The sequence below is a fragment of the Meles meles genome, chromosome 13 (genome assembly GCF_922984935.1).
Source record: "Meles meles chromosome 13, mMelMel3.1 paternal haplotype, whole genome shotgun sequence".
Classification (NCBI taxonomy): Eukaryota; Metazoa; Chordata; class Mammalia; order Carnivora; family Mustelidae; genus Meles; species Meles meles.
Genome location: NC_060078.1, coordinates 87643700 through 87662454, shown reverse-complemented (window position 1 = coordinate 87662454; position 18755 = coordinate 87643700).

Genomic DNA, 18755 nt, shown 5'->3' with positions numbered 1-18755 from the left:
CCTCACACCCGTCAGAATGGCTAAAACTAACAAGGCAGGAAACGACAGATGCTGGCGAGGATGTGGAGAAAGGGGACCCTCCTCCACTGTTGGTGGGACTGCAAGCTGGTGCAGCCGCTGTGGAGAGCAGCGTGGAGGCTCCCCAGAACGTTGAAAGTGGAGCTGCGCTCCGACTAGGGTATCTCTAGTCGCTACTCCCTTCTTTTGCACACTGTGGAATTAGGGGCCACCACAGCAGAGGAGGAAGCGGCCACTACTCCTGCGTGGGCGTCGGGAGGCCAGTCTCCCTGGGCCTGCGGTGCCGAGCCGGCCCTGCCCCCACCCCAGCATCTGCACTACTGGGTATTTACCCCAAAGATACAGACATAGTGAAAAGAAGGGGCACCTGCACCCAAATGTTCATAACAGCAATGGCCACAGTCGCCAAACTGTGGAAGGAGCTGAGATGCCCTTCAAGAGACGAATGGATAAAGAAGATGTGGTCCACATACACAATGGAATATTACTCGGCCATCAGAAAGGATGACCATCTACCATTTGCATCGACGGAACTGGAGGGGACTGTGCTGAAATAAGTCAAGCAGAGAAAGACAATTATCGTGTGGTTTCACTTATTTGAGGAACACAAGGAATAGCTCAGAGGACCACAGGGGAAGGAGGGAAAACTGGGAAGAAATCAGAGACGGAGACAAACGATGAGAGACTCTGGACTCTGGGAACCAAACTAAGGGTTGCTGGGGGGGGGGTGGGAAACGGGGTAACCAGGGCACGCGCTGTGATGAGCGCTGGCTGTTATGCACGACCACTGATCCACTGAACACAACATCAGAAACCAGCAATGCCCTATACAGTGGCTACCTGAACATGAAGGGAAAAGCTGAGTTTCCAGCAGTAACTGTGGAAGCCAGTGCCTTCAAGGTGCTGGAAAAATCTGCCACCCTTGCATCCTATACTCGGGGATAGTTGCACGTGGCAACTTTGGCCAGTTTTCCTAAAAAGTCAGTCACAGTCTTAGGTGGACACTTGCCACTCCTGAGGACACTTGGAATCAGCTGGTCCAGGCTTTACAGGAGCATCTGAGAAGTTCCTGACTGTGGTCTGGGGACAGCTTCTGCCCCCCAGACCACCTGCCTACGACCAAGAGCACAGGAGTAGCCTCAAAGGTGCTAATTAGTCTCAGAGAAAACCTGCTTAAGCCTTTTCAATAACTGCTTATTTTAACAATATTTCCAGCCTTGCACTGCACCATCCTTCCCTTCATCATCTGTGTTTCCTATTGCTGTGGAACAAGTCATCACAGGTTAACACAAAACCATTCCATGGGTCTTCTGCTTGGGTTTTTGCTGGACTGCAGGCAGATGTCAGCTGGGGCGCGTTCCATGTGAGGCTCAGCCGGGGAGGGACTCACTTCCAAGCTCTCTCAGATTCTCAACAGAATTCATCTCCTCACAACTGTAGGACTTCTGGGAAGAGATCCCTGCCAGGTGATCCCTACAGGCCCTCCCACTATAGGCCAGACTCATGGGGTCTCAGGTAACATATCACAGGAGTGACATCCAATCCCCTTTGCATAGTTTCTGGTCCCCATCCACTCCTAAGTGCTTTGTTGTCCTCAAAATATTAATAAAAGTAAACTGGAGATGAGTTGGGTTCACTCAGAAGTCTAGAGGTCTTTTGCCCAGAAAACTGTCAGCCAAATTTGTACCCAAGCCCTTCTCACTGCTTAACCTTTTAAAATTCCTTTTTTTTAAGCTTGTATTCAAATTACAGAGGAGGGGACTATAAGGCAAATTTTAACAAAAGTAGAACTTGCTGATAACGATGAAGTTGTATTACTAGGAAGAAATTTCATACCAGGATAATGTGAGGTGTAGTGTTTTTCTCTACAACCAATCTAGAGATCACAACCCAGCTTCTGGCAACCACCATTCCACTCTGTCTCTAGGAATCTGACTCTTCGAGGTGCCTCATGTAAGTGGAATCATAGTTTGTGGCCTTCTGCGTCTGGACTGTCTCACTGAGCATGATGTCCTCTGGGTTCACCTTCTGCGTCTGGATTGTCTCACTGAGCATGATGTCCTCTGGGTTCACCTTCTGCGTCTGGATTGTCTCACTGAGCATGATGTCCTCTGGGTTCACCTTCTGCGTCTGGATTGTCTCACTGAGCATGATGTCCTCTGGGTTCACCTTCTGCGTCTGGATTGTCTCACTGAGCATGATGTCCTCTGGGTTCTCCTGTGCTGTCATGGATGGCAGAGTTGTCTTCTTGTTTAGAGTTGGATAATATTCCACTGTATGTGTGTGTGTGTGTAGATCAGTGTGTGTATATGTGTTTATTATATGTGTGCATATAAGTGTGTGTACATGTGTTGATGTGAGTGTGTTACGTGTGTGTACGTGTGGGTGTATACACTGATCTTCTTTATCCGTTCATCTGTTGACGAACACTTGGGTTGTTTCTGTGTCTTTACTATTGTAATGAACGTGGAAATGCAAACAGTCTTTTTAAGACCCTGAGTTCGTTGCCTTCAGATATACACCAGAAGTGGGATTGCGGGGTCATACAGTACTTCTTTCTGTTTTTTAAGAAAACTCGATACTGTTTCTACAGCGGCTGCACCAATTCACATTCCCAGCAACAGTGCACAAGGGTCCCTTTTTCTCCACGACCTCACCAACGCTTAGTTTGCTTTTTAGTAGCAGACATCCTGGCAGGCATGAGGTGGTATTTCATTATGGCTCTGATCTGCATTTCCCTGATGCTGAGTAACGTTGGTCATCTTTCCAAGTGTCTGTTGACAATCTGTAGGTCTTCCGAAAAAATGTCAATTCATGTCCTCTGCCCATTTTTAATCAGGTTTTGGGGGAGGGGGTTTTGTTTGGGTTTTGCAACTGAATTGTATACATTCCTTACATATTTTGGATATTGAATTTTTATCTGATATATAGTCAGTAGGTGTTTTCTCCCATTGGTTGCCTTTTCATTTTGTTGACTGTTTCCTTTGCTGTTCAGAAGCCTGCTGTTTGACAGATGTTGGCGAGGACACAGAACAGGGAGCCCTCTAACACTGCTGGTGGGAATGCAAGCTGGTGCAGCCAGTCTGGAGAACAGTGGGGAGGTTCTTTAGAAAGTTAAAAATAGAGCTTCCCTATGACCCAGCAATGGCACTCTGGGTATTTATGCAAAGGATACAAATACAAACATAGTGATTCGAAGGGACACGTGCACCCCAATGTTTGTAACAGCAACATTCACAACAGCCAAACTATAGAAAAAGCCCAGATGTCCATCGACAGATGAATGGATAAAGAAGATGTGGTATGTATCCACAATGGAGTACTATGCAGCCACCAAAAAGAATGAAATCTTGCCATTTGCAACGACGTGGATGGAGCTAGAGGGTGTTATGCTGAGTGAAATAAGTCAATCAGAGAAAGACAGTTATCATATGATCTCCCTGATATGTGGAGTTTAAGAAACAAAACAGAAGATCATAGGGGAAGGGACAGAAAATAAAATAAGAAGAAAGCAGAGAGAGAGAGATGAACCATAAGAGACCCTTAACTCCAGGAAACAAACTGAGGGTTGCTGGGGGAGGGGCACCAAGGAGGGCACGTGATGGAACGAGCACTGGGTGTTGTGTGCCACTGACGAATCACTGAACTCTACCTCTGAAACTAGTCACACAGCATATAGAGGTTAAGTAAAGAGAACTTAAATAAAACACTTTGTTACGGAGCCTGCTTGATGTCCTCCCACTCCTCTCCCTCTGGTTTCGTCGCTCGTGCTGTTGCTGCTGCGAGAAGTCATGCCAAGACCAACGTCACGAAGTTTCTCCCCGGAGATCGCTCTAGGGGGTCACAGTCTCAAGTCCTGCGGTTAAATCTTTAATCCACGTGGGGCTTCCGCACACGCACCGTGTAAAACAGGATCCAACCTCCGTCTCGTCGTGTGGATCTTGTTTCCCAAAACCCTTTGCTGAAGTGGCCATCCTCCCCCAGGTGTGCTCCTGGCACCTGCGGAGACCCGTCAGGCCGCCTGTGTGCGCATGACTTCGCTTCCACGTCCTCTGCTCTGTTCTCTTGCTCTGCAGCTGGTGCGGCCAGGACCCCGATGTTCCTGTGGCTTCGTCGTGTGTTTTCGAGTCAGGACGTGCGATGCCTCCGGCTTCCTTCCTCCTTCTCAAGATGGCTCGAGCCGTTTGGGGTCTTCTGTGGTTGCACATAAATTTCAGGGCTACCCTGATGCTGATTCCAAAGATACCAAAAGGAAAGAAAAGCACAGGCCAGGATCCCTATTGAACATAGATGGGAAAACCCTCAACAAAACACTCACCAGCCAACTCAGTGGCGCATGTGACAGTTCAGACACCAGGCGGAGGAACGGGTCCCCACGCAGACACCAGGTTTGCACCACGGTGACAGAAGGAACGACCAAAGTCCTCTCAGTAGCCACCTGCCCTCATCCACCCTTCAGAGCTCTGGGTCACAAACGTTTTCAGGACCAGAGAGAGCGAGGCCGTCCCCGAGCCCGGGCAGAGCCCAGCCAGCGCACGGCTATCCTCGGACACCTCAGGGAGCACCGTGGAGCCCGAGCACTGTGCAGCCACAGCCTCCGGAGGGGCAAGAGAGGGCTTCTGTCCGATCAATGATCTTAAGCCACTGAAGGTTTTAGTCCTGCGTTATCTTTCTTATGGTAAAATCACTCCTGTAAAGCCTGGAGCCTGAGGCGTCGTGGTAACTGCCTGCAACAGTGAGACCGCCAGTACCCCCAAGCAGACCCGCTTCCTCACACTAAACAGCCCCTGCGGCACTCAGGTTTGCCTCTCGTGGCGATCGGCTGCTTGAGGCCTGCAGTCCGGCATGCCCTTCGCTCCATCAGGTGTGTGTGAACACCTCATTTCGGCCTGCTCCTGGGTGGTAACCCATGACGTGAATGTCCTCCATGGGACAGACCCTGGGTCACATTCCGTTTGGGACCATCATGAACAACGCCGCTATGAACACACTTAGAATGTCTCCGTGTGGACATGCCATCCCATCTCTCCTGAGTCAACTCCAGGCGACGGCACGGCTGGGTCGCCTGGCAAGGGTATGAGGTGGTCACTTTGTAAGATACTGCTGTGCTGGTTTCCAGAAAAGCTGTGAGATCCGAGGTGGCTTGTTGTGCAGGGCCACTGGAGGACTGAGTGGCCGCCACGCCATAGGGACGGTATAGAAGCCGACATCCAAGCAACAGGGGACAAGCAGGGCTCCCCCCACCCCGCCTCTCGGGACCCAGCTAGCTGGCGCACCTGCGGCCTGGGGTCCCAGCCACATGGGCGACCCACCAGCCCAGGGCTCACCCTCTGCTAGCCGAGCAAAGGCACACTGCACACACCCAGGCGCTCTGTTCACAGCAGCAGGAACGAGCAGTGATGGTGATCACAGTGACTGAGGCAGCAATCATACAGGATGCTTTATGCCAAAAGGAATATTTTCTGAAAGAACTGTACTCAGAGCAGCTCAGTGGTCCTCAGAATAGAAATCGTGGTGGACAGCACCCCCCAGAGCACGAAGAGCTCAACAGCTGGTCCGCCCGTGGGCGTCCCACAGAGCACACTCTCGGCCCCCCTGCCATGGTGGCTGCTTCCCTTCTCAGCTGCCGGGCTGAGTCGTTTCACTCAAGTGGAGGAAGGAAGGTGAGCAGAGGCCCACGGTCACGGGTCTGCAGTGTGCTCACCACGTGACCACGAGCCTCTTCAACAAAAGGGGAATTCTTTCCTTTTTTTAAAATTGTTATTGTCTTATGTTAGTCACCATAAAACACATCATTAGTTTCTGATGCAGTGCTCCAAGATTCACTGTTTAGGCACCACACCCAGTGCTCCATGCTACACGTGCCCTCCTTAGGACCCACCACCTAAAGGGAATTCTATCCCCACATTGTGCTGCCCATAGGACAAATGAGGGGCGCCCAGTCCCCACGGAGCGGCAGGGCAAGCATGGCGGTCACTCCCACTGTGCAGATACGGCGTGACGGCGGAGCCACGGCAGGGAGGACCCACCCCAGCTCCTGGCCAAGGCTGTGCTGCCCCAAGTGAGCAGTGATGCCTGGCCTCTGGCACAGAGACGCCCACAGCAATGCTGTGGCCCCAACCAACATTTCCTCAGATTTAAGAGGACTTGTTAGCCAACCACACGCACTTCGAACAGAAAGGCTTCGGGGGATGTGCTGGTGGCAGGGGTGCTGGCCGGTCCACCATCTCCAAGGCGACACAGGGGTGCACAGCTGGGCTTCAGCAGAAGCGTCTGAATACAGCCCTGCTGTCCAGTGCGGTAAACAGGTTCCCACGGGGGCCCTATCCTGCTCTCTCAAATCCAAGATCAAGAGACCTGACTCGCATCTCCATGGCAGATGAGCATGAAGAAATGCCCAACTTCCTAGTCACCAGGAAATGTAAGTTGAAACCACAATGGGATCCATCTTCCAGGAGGGCTAAAATGAAGACAGACAACACTAAGTGCTCACAAGGTTGGAGAGCACCCCACACTCCTGAGGGACTGGACAGTGTGGCAATCGTCCAGAAAGACTGTGGTCGGGTCACCAGGGTGACTCAGTCTGTATCCACCTCTCCGTTTTGGCTCAAGTCCTGATCTCGGGGTCATGAGATCGACCCCCACGCTGGGCTCTGCACTCAGCGTGGGGTCTGCTTGAGATTTTCTCTCCCACTCCTTCTGCCCCTCCTCCCACTCATGCTTGCGTGTGTGCTCTCTCTCGCTTTCTAAAATAAATAAATGAGTAAATGCCTAAAAAAGAAAGACTGTTACCTGGTAAAATTGAACAGACACAGACCTACGGCCCAGCAATTCCACTCTTGGATTTACACCCAGAAGAAACACATGCATATTCTCCCCAAAAGACATGTATGAGAATTGTCAGAGAAGCGTTACTTACGATGACCAAAAGACAGAACCAGCCCAAATGTCCGTCAACAGCCGAGTGGGTGAGTCGTGAGAATTTATGAGCTGCGCCTGCGTACGACATCGTGAGACACAAGAGGACCTGAGGGAAACACCAAGCACACGAGAGCACGTTCTGTGTGATTCCACTTACACAAATAAAAAAAAACAGGAAACTAATCTGTGGTGGCAGGTGGTCAAGACCACAGTAGCCTTTGGGAGCTGTGGGAGGAAGGAGGTGTGGGCCGTGGGGTTCTGGCACGTCTGGTCTAGACCAGGCGCTGGTTTCTTTGACATGTGCCGTTGACAGAAACTCATCGAACCGTCCACTTCAAATGTGCGCGCTTTCGTGTACGCATTGTGTGATTCACAAAATGCACAGTTAATCATACTATGTTTTACGTTTGAGAATTACTATATGCTGGCTAACGAACATAATGAATAATTAATTAATTAAAAAGAAAACTGCTAAGAGAGTAGATCTTGAAAGTTCTAATCATAGGGGAAAATTGTAACTATGTGTGGTGACATGTCGATTAAATTTATTGTGATCATGTCTCAGTCTGTACGGATGTAAGTCGTTATGCTGGATCCCTGAAACTGATACAATGTTATGTGTCAACTACATCTCAATATAGAAAGCAACAAACACAAGGACTGCCAAATTTTTGTGTGGTCACATACTTGCTCATAAGATATAGCCAGTACAAATCAAAAAAAGTCGACACACCTAAAAAAGTCCAATCCCTTTGAAATATAGATAGTGAGAGAATACAGAAATGGGTGAACACCAACACACTACAAAATGAGAGGTCCAGCAGCTGTTTGCATGGCCGGACTGTGTTCTGGCCACAGGAGGGGGACAGTGGGCCCCCGGCGTGATCTGCAGCACACCAGTGTTTACATGTCACGGTCACACCGCATGAGGCTCTGGTGCAGCCCACAGACCCTGTCAGAACTGCGCGGGGTCACCAGGCTCCTTGCAGGAAAATTCCACGGAAACCAGGGAATCCAAGGTCTGCTGAGGCCGGGAAGCAGTCGGCACACCTCATCTCCCATGGGCCTCCAGCCCCCGTCAAACTTCAGAAGGTGGAGACCTCATGCAGGAGATGCCCGTTCAATGCCTTCCTGCTCCTGCCCTCCCTCCTGGCTCCTGCTGCCGTGCAGCAGTCACCCCAGCTCTTGGGAGCTTGCGAGCCACCTACATAATTGCTTGTTGAAACTAATTGACTCCTCTGAGCTGAACTCCTCTGAGTGAGCCTGCTGTGGTTAGTAACTGGGAGAGACTTCGTCAGCCCCATGATGATGCCCTGGAGTCCCCGGTCCTGACTCTCCCTGAGCCTAACGAGCCAGAACCCCCCAGCCTTCTTGTCGCCTGGGGCCTGGCAAGGCACCTCCCCGAGGCGGCTGCTCAGCCTGCGCAGCCCTGCCTGACCTTCTTTTAATGATGCCCCTGGGAAGAGAGCCCTTTGGTCTCCCAGCTCGTAAACCTTCTCCCACCGAAGTTGGCTGGAGTCCTTGTAAACTATCAATTTGATTGGGTACCATGAGGTTTATGAATGATTCCCCAATTGCCCGAAGAACACGAACTTTTTCTCAGAAACAGGGCTCAAACTAAAATACGTTCCCTTGGGTGAAGTGGGTCAGGGAAGGGCCAGAAGCTGAGCAGGGACTCAGTTCAGCTGCAGGAGCTGAGCTGTGCTGGAGAATAGCCCAGGAGGGGCAGAGCCATCACCACATCTCAGCTTCTTGCAGGTGGAAAACGTGCCAAGCCGCTACCTGAAGATGCCTGGCAACTCAAAGCCACCAGGAGGCCAAGGTTCCAAGGCATGAAAACCAGTTATGGGCAGGGACTTGGGTGTGTCCGGGGCCCTTGCTGCCAGGGAGGGCCTGGCATCTCCCGGCCCAGCAGGTGCCTCCTGGCCCAGCAGGTGCCTCCTGGCCAGCACCCACCCGGGAAGGAAGCTGTGGCCAAACGCCAAGCTCCAGCTCCTACCAAGCTGTTTGCTCCGAGTGCCTCTTGAGAGTGAGCACAGGATTCCCGCGTCTGCAGATCCAGGGTAAACAGGCCACCGCACTTCCACCTGGTCTTCAAGGAATTACTGAAATAGTCCAAAGGTCTCAACTATCTAACCTTCAACCTAGGCCTGGAGTGATCCAGGATACCCCACACAGCCCCTCATTCGACGCCCATTCTCACCCAATAGGAGGTCGCTCCAGCACTCATCTTCTCTTAGTCCCGTGACACCGAGATTGCCCTCATGACTAGACGTCACCATCAGCAGTGACACAACCACTGTAGGTTCACCCACTTCCTCCTCCAGCTGTTGCCACTTCCTGACTCCCGGATGGGGTATCAGTCCTCTCTGCTCACCCTCTTCCAAGACTGTCCCGACCACCTCACCAAAACTGTTCTGTCACAGTCATGTGGCCTCCCCCACGGTTAAGCTGAGGATGGGAAGGTGCCATCAGGAGCAGCTGGCTCTCCACCTTCCTGGCACCTGCCCTTCCCGTCTCCTGGGCTGGTGCCATCACGTTCCTGATCTCTTAGCATCAGAGGGCTCGGGCTCATCATCCAACTTCTCTTTTCTCTCTCTAGCTCTTCCTTTGAGGTCTTAACCAGTCTTGTGACTTCCACAGCAACATTCTCAAGTAAGTGCCACTGCCCAGGTTCCCCTGAAGTCCAGACCTGTGTCCAGCAGCTCACTGACTGTCTCCACTCAGATGTTCCTCACAGACGTAATGTGTCCAAAGCAGAACCCTTAAATCCCCCCCCCAAAACTTGCTCTATCTATAGCTTTTTCCATCTCCATTAATGGAATCCATCGTCTAGTTGCTCAGGCCAAAACCGTGAGGCATTCTTGGTCCTTCTTTTGTCCTCATATCCCATCAGCTGTCCTACTGGATCTACTCTGAGAATATATCTAGACCCCACTGGCTTCTTCCTTCACTGACGCCATCACCGCCACCTCACACTTGGATTATTGCAATGGCCTCCCAACTGGGCTCCCTGTCTCTACACTACAGTGTCTCCTCAACACAGCTGCCAAGGGGTCCTTCCAAATGCGAGATGGAGCTCATCACCCCTCCACTCATAATACTTAAAGGTTCCCAACCCTTTCAGATAAGTTAAGATCCTCATCAAGACCTGCAAGGTTTTATATAACCTGTGTCTCCTCCATCCTGACGTCATCTTCTCCTGCCATAACTTTCTATCACCTCACTCCAGACACACAAGTTCCACAGCTGTTTCTCAAACACCTTGGAAACACTCCTTCCCCTATAGAAGAGGAAAGGGTGGAGGGGAAAGGAAAGGACTCAAAAAAATGGAAGAGGAGAGCACAGGCAGGAGGACAGATAGACCAACAGATGGATGGATGGATGAAAGGATGAATGAGTGAATGGATGGTGGACAGATAGCTGGGTGGATGAGTGGGTAGGTGGATGAATGGATGGATGGTAGATAGATGAGTGGATGGAAATATGGTGGGTGGATGGATGGGTGGAAAGTGAGTAATCGGGCTGATAAATGAGCAGATGAGAGTGTTGTTGGTACAGACACAAATAAGAGCCACTGGCCTCTGCCCCCAAGGAGCTCACGGGAGGAATCAGCACTGTGATAAATAAACACTGTGACTTCCTTTTGCCAGGAAAAAGTGGCTTGAGATGGAGTCAGGAGTCACCCAAACAGCTCAGGGAAGAGTGGGTTTTAAGCACAGGCTCAGAGATAGCCATCCTAACCAGATGATTCAAACAGAAATCAAGTCCAGACATAGCCAGGTCCACAAGGCAAGGAGTCCCAACTCAAGACCTGGGTCACCAAGTTGCACTTGGGTAGGGAGTTCCTCAAAAGCCAATGGAGTTCTTCAGCCATGGGTTAAACTTCAGGGTAGCCTAGCGGTAGGAGGCATGCCATGAGCATGAGTATCCCTGATGTGGATGAGCGGCAGCTGACCCTGAGGCTTTGGGGCTGCCTTGGGTGCCCAGACAATGGACATGGGGCTCCTGGCATCACATAGAAGGCCACCCAAGAGCTGAACCCTAGAAAAGAACATTGAATCTGCACAAGAGGAAATGGTGTCCCTGAGAGTGGGAACAGCACATCAAGAACACAGATCGGGGCACCTGGGTGGCTCAGTGGGTTAAAGACTCTGCCTTCGGCTCAGGTCATGATCCCAGGGTCCTGGGATCAAGCCCCGTATCGGGCTCTCTGCTCAGCATGGAGCCTGCTACCTCCTCTCTCTCTCTGCCTGCCTCTCCGCCTACTTGTAATTTCTGTCTTTCAAATAAATAAATAAAATCTTTAAAAAAAAAAAAAAGAACACAGATCAATGAGAAAACACAGAGAGGAGCCAGGTCTCAGAACAGCCACACCACCATCTGTGTGTCCATACTGGCATGGCCAAGGTGATAAGAGGGGATGGGTTTTCAGAACATTTGGAGCCACCCACCAGTACCCAGCCAGTGACCCAAGAACCATCTGGACTCCTCCACTCCTCAGTCTACATCAGGCATGTCCCCACCCCTCAGATCTCTGTCCCAAATGCTTGCCCCTAGTCTCACATTGCCACCACACCTTTACGTTCCCCTGATGATGCTGGAGTCCCAGTCTGTCCCCAGACCAAGCTCAGAGCAATTCCTAAAATTCAGGTTCCTTTGGACCTCACTCCCTCCCTCCCTCCCTCCCTCCACAGCTTCCCTCCAGGAAGCTTCCAGGTGGAGCTGTGAGTTCTGCCCACATTCAGATGCTGCTGGCCAGTCCCCAATGTCATTCGGTCTCTCTGTGCTGCGATCCCATCACATGGCACTGCAGCGGTGCCTGCACCCTATTTGTGGTGAAGGAGGGCACGGGCACGTGTGGAGGTTATTAGGACAGCTCTCAGCACCTCCTGGTCATCTGTGCTCCCCCTTCCAGCCTCAGCTTGAGTGTCACACTCCCTAATGTCCCCAGCTGAGGTTGGAGTCCCCATGGCAACTTAGCCCTGTCAGTCTTGATTACCTTCCACAGTCTGTCCTAATGGCCTACAAATCTGTCTCAAAGGGCAAGAGCCTGGCCTAATGTGTTTCTGGTGTCTCCCCGGGACCCAATCAGCACCTGGAACACAGCAAGTCACCAAAACATTGTATGAGATCGTGGAGAGTACCATGCTCCATGGTGGCTGCTATGAGGACTGGAAGTACAGAAGAATAAGCCAGTTTGAGAGAAGAGAGTTACATTTTTGACCTGTGGAATCTGAAATCCAACTGGACATTCCGCCAGGTAGCTGGACAAGTAATTCCACAAGAAGGGAACACTAGGTTGGGAACAATCAGTGAACAGAAAGAAGCTGAAAAACCACTAGGGTCAGTGGTAACACTTGAGGAGACAGGTCAAAAGATAGACCCTGCAATATAACTAGACCTCAGAGGCACAGTAAGAACAGGTAAGGTGCGTGCGGGTGCGTGCAAGGATTCATGCACCAGACAGGACCTGGATGTCCTCCCTCCTCACAAGGGCTTGTCCATCTCTGGAGGGCTTTCCAGGGGATGGGGAGATGAGGGACAGAAAAAAGGGGACCCAGGCCTTGGGCAACATGACAGCTCACCAGAAAAGCCATCAGCTGTCTGTGTGGGCTCAGTGGGCATCCAAGAATGGCAGATCAGAGGGAAGAGATTCTCCCCTGGGCTTGGCAGAGCTGCAAACAGCGTCAGGAAAGAAGCTGAGAACCAGGAGAAGCACCAAAGGGAAGGTTTCACTTGCCCTGTGTTTTCAATTGTTTGAACTTTAACTAAGTTTGTTTGTTTCCTGGAGGAAGGAGGGATAGGAGGAGGAAGCTAGGTGATGAAGCCTCGGGGAAGGTCTGGGTGCAAATTTGCAGGCTGGCTGGCTGGCTGTGCTGGCCTTTGCCTGGTCTTACCTTGTGTGCAAAGCAAGATGATAAACGTTCCTGGCCTACTTTTCAGAGAAGCTGTGGGCATGAAATTATCTATAAAATGTAATGACCAGACCATACATAAGGAGTAACTGCTGCTCACATTCACCAGGTCAACAGCATAGGAAACAGACCTTCTCATACTGTGGGGTAAAAACTGGCACAGCCTCTTGATGCAACTTGGCAGTAATTTGTCAAAGAATCAAGAAGGAGTCCAAAGAGGCTCGTTCAGGCACATTCTTTGCAGTATTGTCCATAAGGGAAAAATACTGAGATCCACTAAGTGCCCATTAGTAGGAAGTTGGTGAAATAAATGATGGTATCAATTTACTAGAAAGATAACTAATTAAAAAAATAAGACTTAGAACTGTTATTTGTTGATATGAAAATATATATATATTCATATATTAAATGGAAATTAAGGGACACCTGGGTGGCTCAGCGGGTTGAAGCCTCTGCCTTTGGCTCAGGTTATGATCCTGGGATCGAGTCCCGCATCGGGCTCTCTGCTCAGTGGACAGCCTGCTTCTCTCTCTCTCTGTCTGCCTCTCTGCCTACTTGTGATCTCTGTCTGTCAAATAAATAAATAAATGAAATCTTTAAAAATATATATATGATCCTATAAATCCAACAATTTCTTTCAAAAAATCATACACCACAATCAGGTGGGATTTGTTCCAGGTACATAAGATGAGACCTGTGAAAATCAATTAATGTAATCTAAGGGCTAAGAAGAAAAATCACATGGTCATATCAATAGATACAGAAAAATCATTTGAGAAAATCCAACACCAATTCATGATGAAAACTCAGCAAACTAGGAATGGATAAATTTGATTTTTAAAAAAAGTCTACAAAACTTGGGCACCTGCTGGCTCAGTGGGTTAAGCCTCTGCCTTCGGCTCAGGTCATGATCTGGTCATGATCAGGTCATGGGATCAAGTCCCATGTCGGGCTCTCTGCTCAGCAGGGAGCCTGCTTCCCCCTCCCCCTCTGCCTGCCTCTCTGCCTACTTGTGATCTCTCTCTCTCTGTGTCAAATAAATAAATAAAATCTTTTTTAAAAAAAGTCAACAAAACTTGATAAACTTGATAAAAAACAATTTATTAAAAAAAAAAACCTACAGCTAATGTCTGATGAGAAACTAGATGCTTTCCCTCCCAACACTGGGAAAAGGCAGGGATACCCCACCTGCTACTTACATTCAACATCGCACTGAAGACTGAGCTAATGTAATAAGACAAGAAAAGGGAATTAAAGTATACACATTGAAAGGGAAGAAAGAAAATTCCAGTTCTCAGATGGCATGATTGTCTATGTAGAAAATCCTCCCAAAAAAGACAAAGAAACTCCTGTAACTAATAAGTAATTCCAACAAGGGTGCAAAATAGAAGTTCAATGTACAAGTCAGTTGCTTTTATATATTACCAATATCTCAGCAATAAACAAATAGAATTTGAAATTTAAAACACAATAGCATTTACATTGGCAAAAATTAAATACTTAGGTATAAATCTAACGAAATACATGTAAGTTCTACATGAGAAAAGAATAGAAAACTCCAAAGAAAGAAATCAAAGAAAATCTAAATAAATGGAAGACGTTCCATGCTGGTGCATTGGAAGACTCAGTATTCTTAAGACGTCAATTCACCCCAATTTTATTTACAAATTCAAAGCAATCCCAATCAAAATTCCACCAAGTTAACTTGCAGATATCAACAAACTGATTCTAAAATTTAGCCTTCACAATACTAAAAGAAGGACAAAGTGAGAAGACTGAGACTACCTGACGTCAGACTTACTGTAAAGTTACAGTTATCAAGCCAGCTTAGCACTGGTGAGAGAACAGACTAATTGATCAGTGAAACAGAACAAACCCATGTGAGCACAGGCAACTGATTATTGACAAAGAAGCAAAGACAATACAATGGAGACAGGACAGTCTTTTCTTTTTCCCTTTTTTTTTTTTTAATTTAAATTCAATTTAAATAACATAGTGTACTGTTCATTTCAGGGGTAGAATTTAGGGATTCATCAACTGCATATAACACCCAGTGCTCATTCCATCATGTGCTACTTAATGTCCATCCCCCAGTCACCCCATACTCCCACCCACCTCCTTCCAGCAACACTCAGTTTGTTTCCTATGATTAAGAGTGTCTTATGGTTTGCCTCCCTCCCTGACCTTGTCTTATTTTTCCTTCCCTTCCCTTATGTTCATCTGGTTTGTTTCTTAAATTGAAAGGACATTCTCTTCAACAAATGGTGCTGGATGTCCAGATGCAAAAAGAAAAAAAGTAGATCGTGACCATAGAACTTTCACCCAAAAAATTAATCCAAAACAGATCCTAGAACTAAATGTACGGTGCAAAACTATAGAACTTCCAGATGGTAACAAAAGAGAAAAGCAAGGTGGCCTTGGGTTTGATGATGACTTTTTTAGGTACAACACCAAAAAGAAAACCCATGAGAGGAAAAGTCGGTAAGTTGGACTTCATTGAAATTAAAAATTTCTGCAAAAGACACATATCAGATAAAAGACTTCTATCCAAAATATTAAAAGGACACTTAAAACTCAACAATAAGAAAACATCCAGTCAAAAAATGGGCAGAAGACATGAACAGAATCTTCTCCAAAGATGACATACAAATGGCCAACAGGCACATGAAAAAATGTTCAACGTCACCAGCCATTAGGGAAATACAAATAATCAAAACCACAATGAGATACCACCTTACACCAGTTAGTATGGCCAAAATTAACAAAGCAGGAAACAACAAATGTTGGTAAGGATGTGGAGAAAGGGGAATCCTCTTGCCCTGTTAGTAGGAATGCAAGCTGGTGCAGCCCCTCTGGAAAACAGTGTGGAGGTTCCTCAAGATGATAAAAATAGAGCTTCCCTATGACCCAGCAATTGCACTTCTAGTTTTGTGCCCCAAAGACACAGATGTAGTGAAAAGAAGGGTCACATGCACCCCAACGTTCATAGCAGCAACATCCACAATAGCCAAACTATGGAAAGAGCTGAGATGTCCATCGACAGATGTTGGATAAAGAAAATGTGGTCCATATACACAATGGAATTTTACTCGGCCATCAGAAAGGATGACTACCCAACTTTTACATCAACATGGACGGGACTGGAGATTTTGCTGAATGAAATAAGTCAAGAGAGAAAGACAATTATCATATGGTTTTACTCACATGTGGAACATAAGGAATAGTGTGGAGGACCACAGGGGAAGGGAGGGAAAATTGAAGGTGGCGAAATCAGACAAACCGTGAAATACTCTGGACTCCGAGAAACAATCTGAAGGTTTCGGGGGGGTGGGGGGGTGACCAGGTGACAGGCATTAAGGCAGACACGTGATGGGAAGAGCACTGGGTGTTACACGCAAGTAACGAAATACTGAACACTGCATCAAAAAGTAATGATGTCCTACAGCGGCGCACTGAACACAATTTAAAAAATGAAAAAGTAACAATAAAAAATAAATTGGCTATTAAAAAAATAAAACAAGAACCCAATTAAAAATGAGCAGACACCCCACCAAAGAAGAGATGCAGATGGAAAATAAGCATATGAAAAGATGCTTATTACGGACTGCCAATGAAAACAACCACGAGACACCATACGCACCTGGGAGGGAGGTTGACAACAGCAAACGCTGGCAAAGATGCGGCCAGCAGAGCTCTCTCCCACGGCTGGGAGGGACGCAAGATGGTGCAGCCACTTTGGAAACCAGCTGGCTGGGCTGTTTGGTCTTACCCTACTATCCAGCAATCACACTCCTGGGTACTTACCCAAATCAGTGGAAAACATAAATACACATAAAAAACCTACATTTGAGTCTCACTTATTTGTGGAGCATAACAAATAACATGGAGGACATGGGGAGATGGAGAGGAGAGGGAGTTGATGGAAACTGGAAGGGGAGATGAACCATGAGAGACTATGGACTCTGAAAAACAACCATAGGGTTATGAAGGGGCGGTGGGAGGGGGTGGGGTGGGATGGGAGGTTGAGGAACCAGGTGGTGGGTAATAGGGAGGGCACGTACTGCATGGAGCACTGGGTGTGATGCCAAAACAATGAACACTGTTATGCTGTAAATAAGCAAATAAAAATAAATAAATTAAAAAAAAAAAAAAAAAAAAAAAAAAAAAAAAAAACCTACATTTGAATGTTTATAACGGCTTTATTCATAATTGCTAAAATCTGAAAGCAGCCAAGATGTCCTTCAATAGATGAATAGGCAAATAAACGGTGGTCCATCCAGACTGCGGAACATTATTCAGTAACAAGAAAGAAATGGGCCATCAAGTCACCAAAAAGAGCTGGAGGAAACTAACATGCACGTTGCTTAGGGAAAGAAGTCAACTGGAAACGGTCCGTACCGTACGACCCAATGACATGTCATGAAACTACAGAGAAGACAAAGGATCAGGTGTTGTCAGGGTCAGGAAGGAGAGGAGGAGGGATGAGCATGTGGAACACGGGATTTTTAGGGCAGTAAGAGGATTCCGTAGGATGCCGTAATGATGGATACACAGCATACACACTTGTCAAAACCCACAGAAAGTATCCTAGTCAGAGTGGCCCCTGGTTGAATTAGACTTCGGCTAATAATAATGTCTAGCATTGGCTCATTAAGCGCAACAGAGGTACCCCCCACTAAGGCAACACGGTACTAAGGACAAACCGGGGGAGGGGTAAATGGGAGCTCTCCTTTCTGCTCAGTTTTCTATACGCCTACAAATGCTCTTAAAGTCTATTTCTTTAAAAATCCTTTAAAATTTTTCCCTTGAAAGGAAAGGATGAAAGAGCAGGAAGTGTTAAAAGCTGGTTCTTTACTGACTTATGGAGGACCCAGGAACCCTCAGGGCCAAGCCTGGCCAGGCTCAGAGGACCTGGAGCTCTGCCGCAGAGAGGCAGGAAGCCCGTGTCGGCAGCTTTCCCAGCTGAGCGTGGCAGGACTCAGACCGAGGCTTACACACCAACATTCGTAATTCAAAGAGTACAGTGTTCAAACTGAATGTTCAAAGAGCCGCTCTAACTTGTGCCCCCCTGTCTTTCTGGATGCCCATTTTGAAACCCAAACTTTCCTAAGGAAGGTCTGTCCAGACGAAGTCCGAGGCAGTTTTGTTCTGCTGTGACTTGACACGTCACAAAAGCTGCACAAGGAGGGAGTTGGGAGATACTGAAAGGGGAGACTAAGCATGAGAGACTGTGGACTCTGAGACACAAACTGAGGGTTTTGGAGGGGATGGGGGAGGGGGGAGGGGGGAGCCTGGTGGTGGGTACTAAGGAGGGCACGGACTGCATGGAGCACTGGGTGTGGTGCATAAACAATGGATTCTGGAACACTGAAAATAAATTAAAAATTTTAAAGCTGCACAAAGACCATTTATCTCTTAATGCTCTGGAGCACCGTGCCGGGGCGAATCCCATCCTCCCAAAAGCCAGCGAGCCTCACCACGACCCCCACATTGGCCGGGAGGTCCAAAGTTTGACTGAGATGCCCCAGCCGGAGCCTCCTCCCCATCCCCAGTCCGCATCCACACCTTCTCCCCGTGGGAAAGCCCTGAAGGACTCCGCACCCTCCCAGGCCGAGGACGGCAAAGAGGCCCCCGACCCACCCCATCCTGCAACTAGCTACAGTACGGACCCCGCACTCATAGTAAACCATCACAAGAGAGAGCAAGAAAGGAGGGGGCAGATGGCATTTCCTGCTGGAGGGACTGCAAGCTGGTGCAGCCACTCCAGAAAACAGCATGGAGGTTCCTCGAAAAGTTCAAAAGAGAGCTGCCCTAACCCAGCACCTGCACTCCTGGGTATCTACCCCAAAGATACAGATGTAGTGATCCGAAGGGGCACGTGCACCCAATGTTCATAGC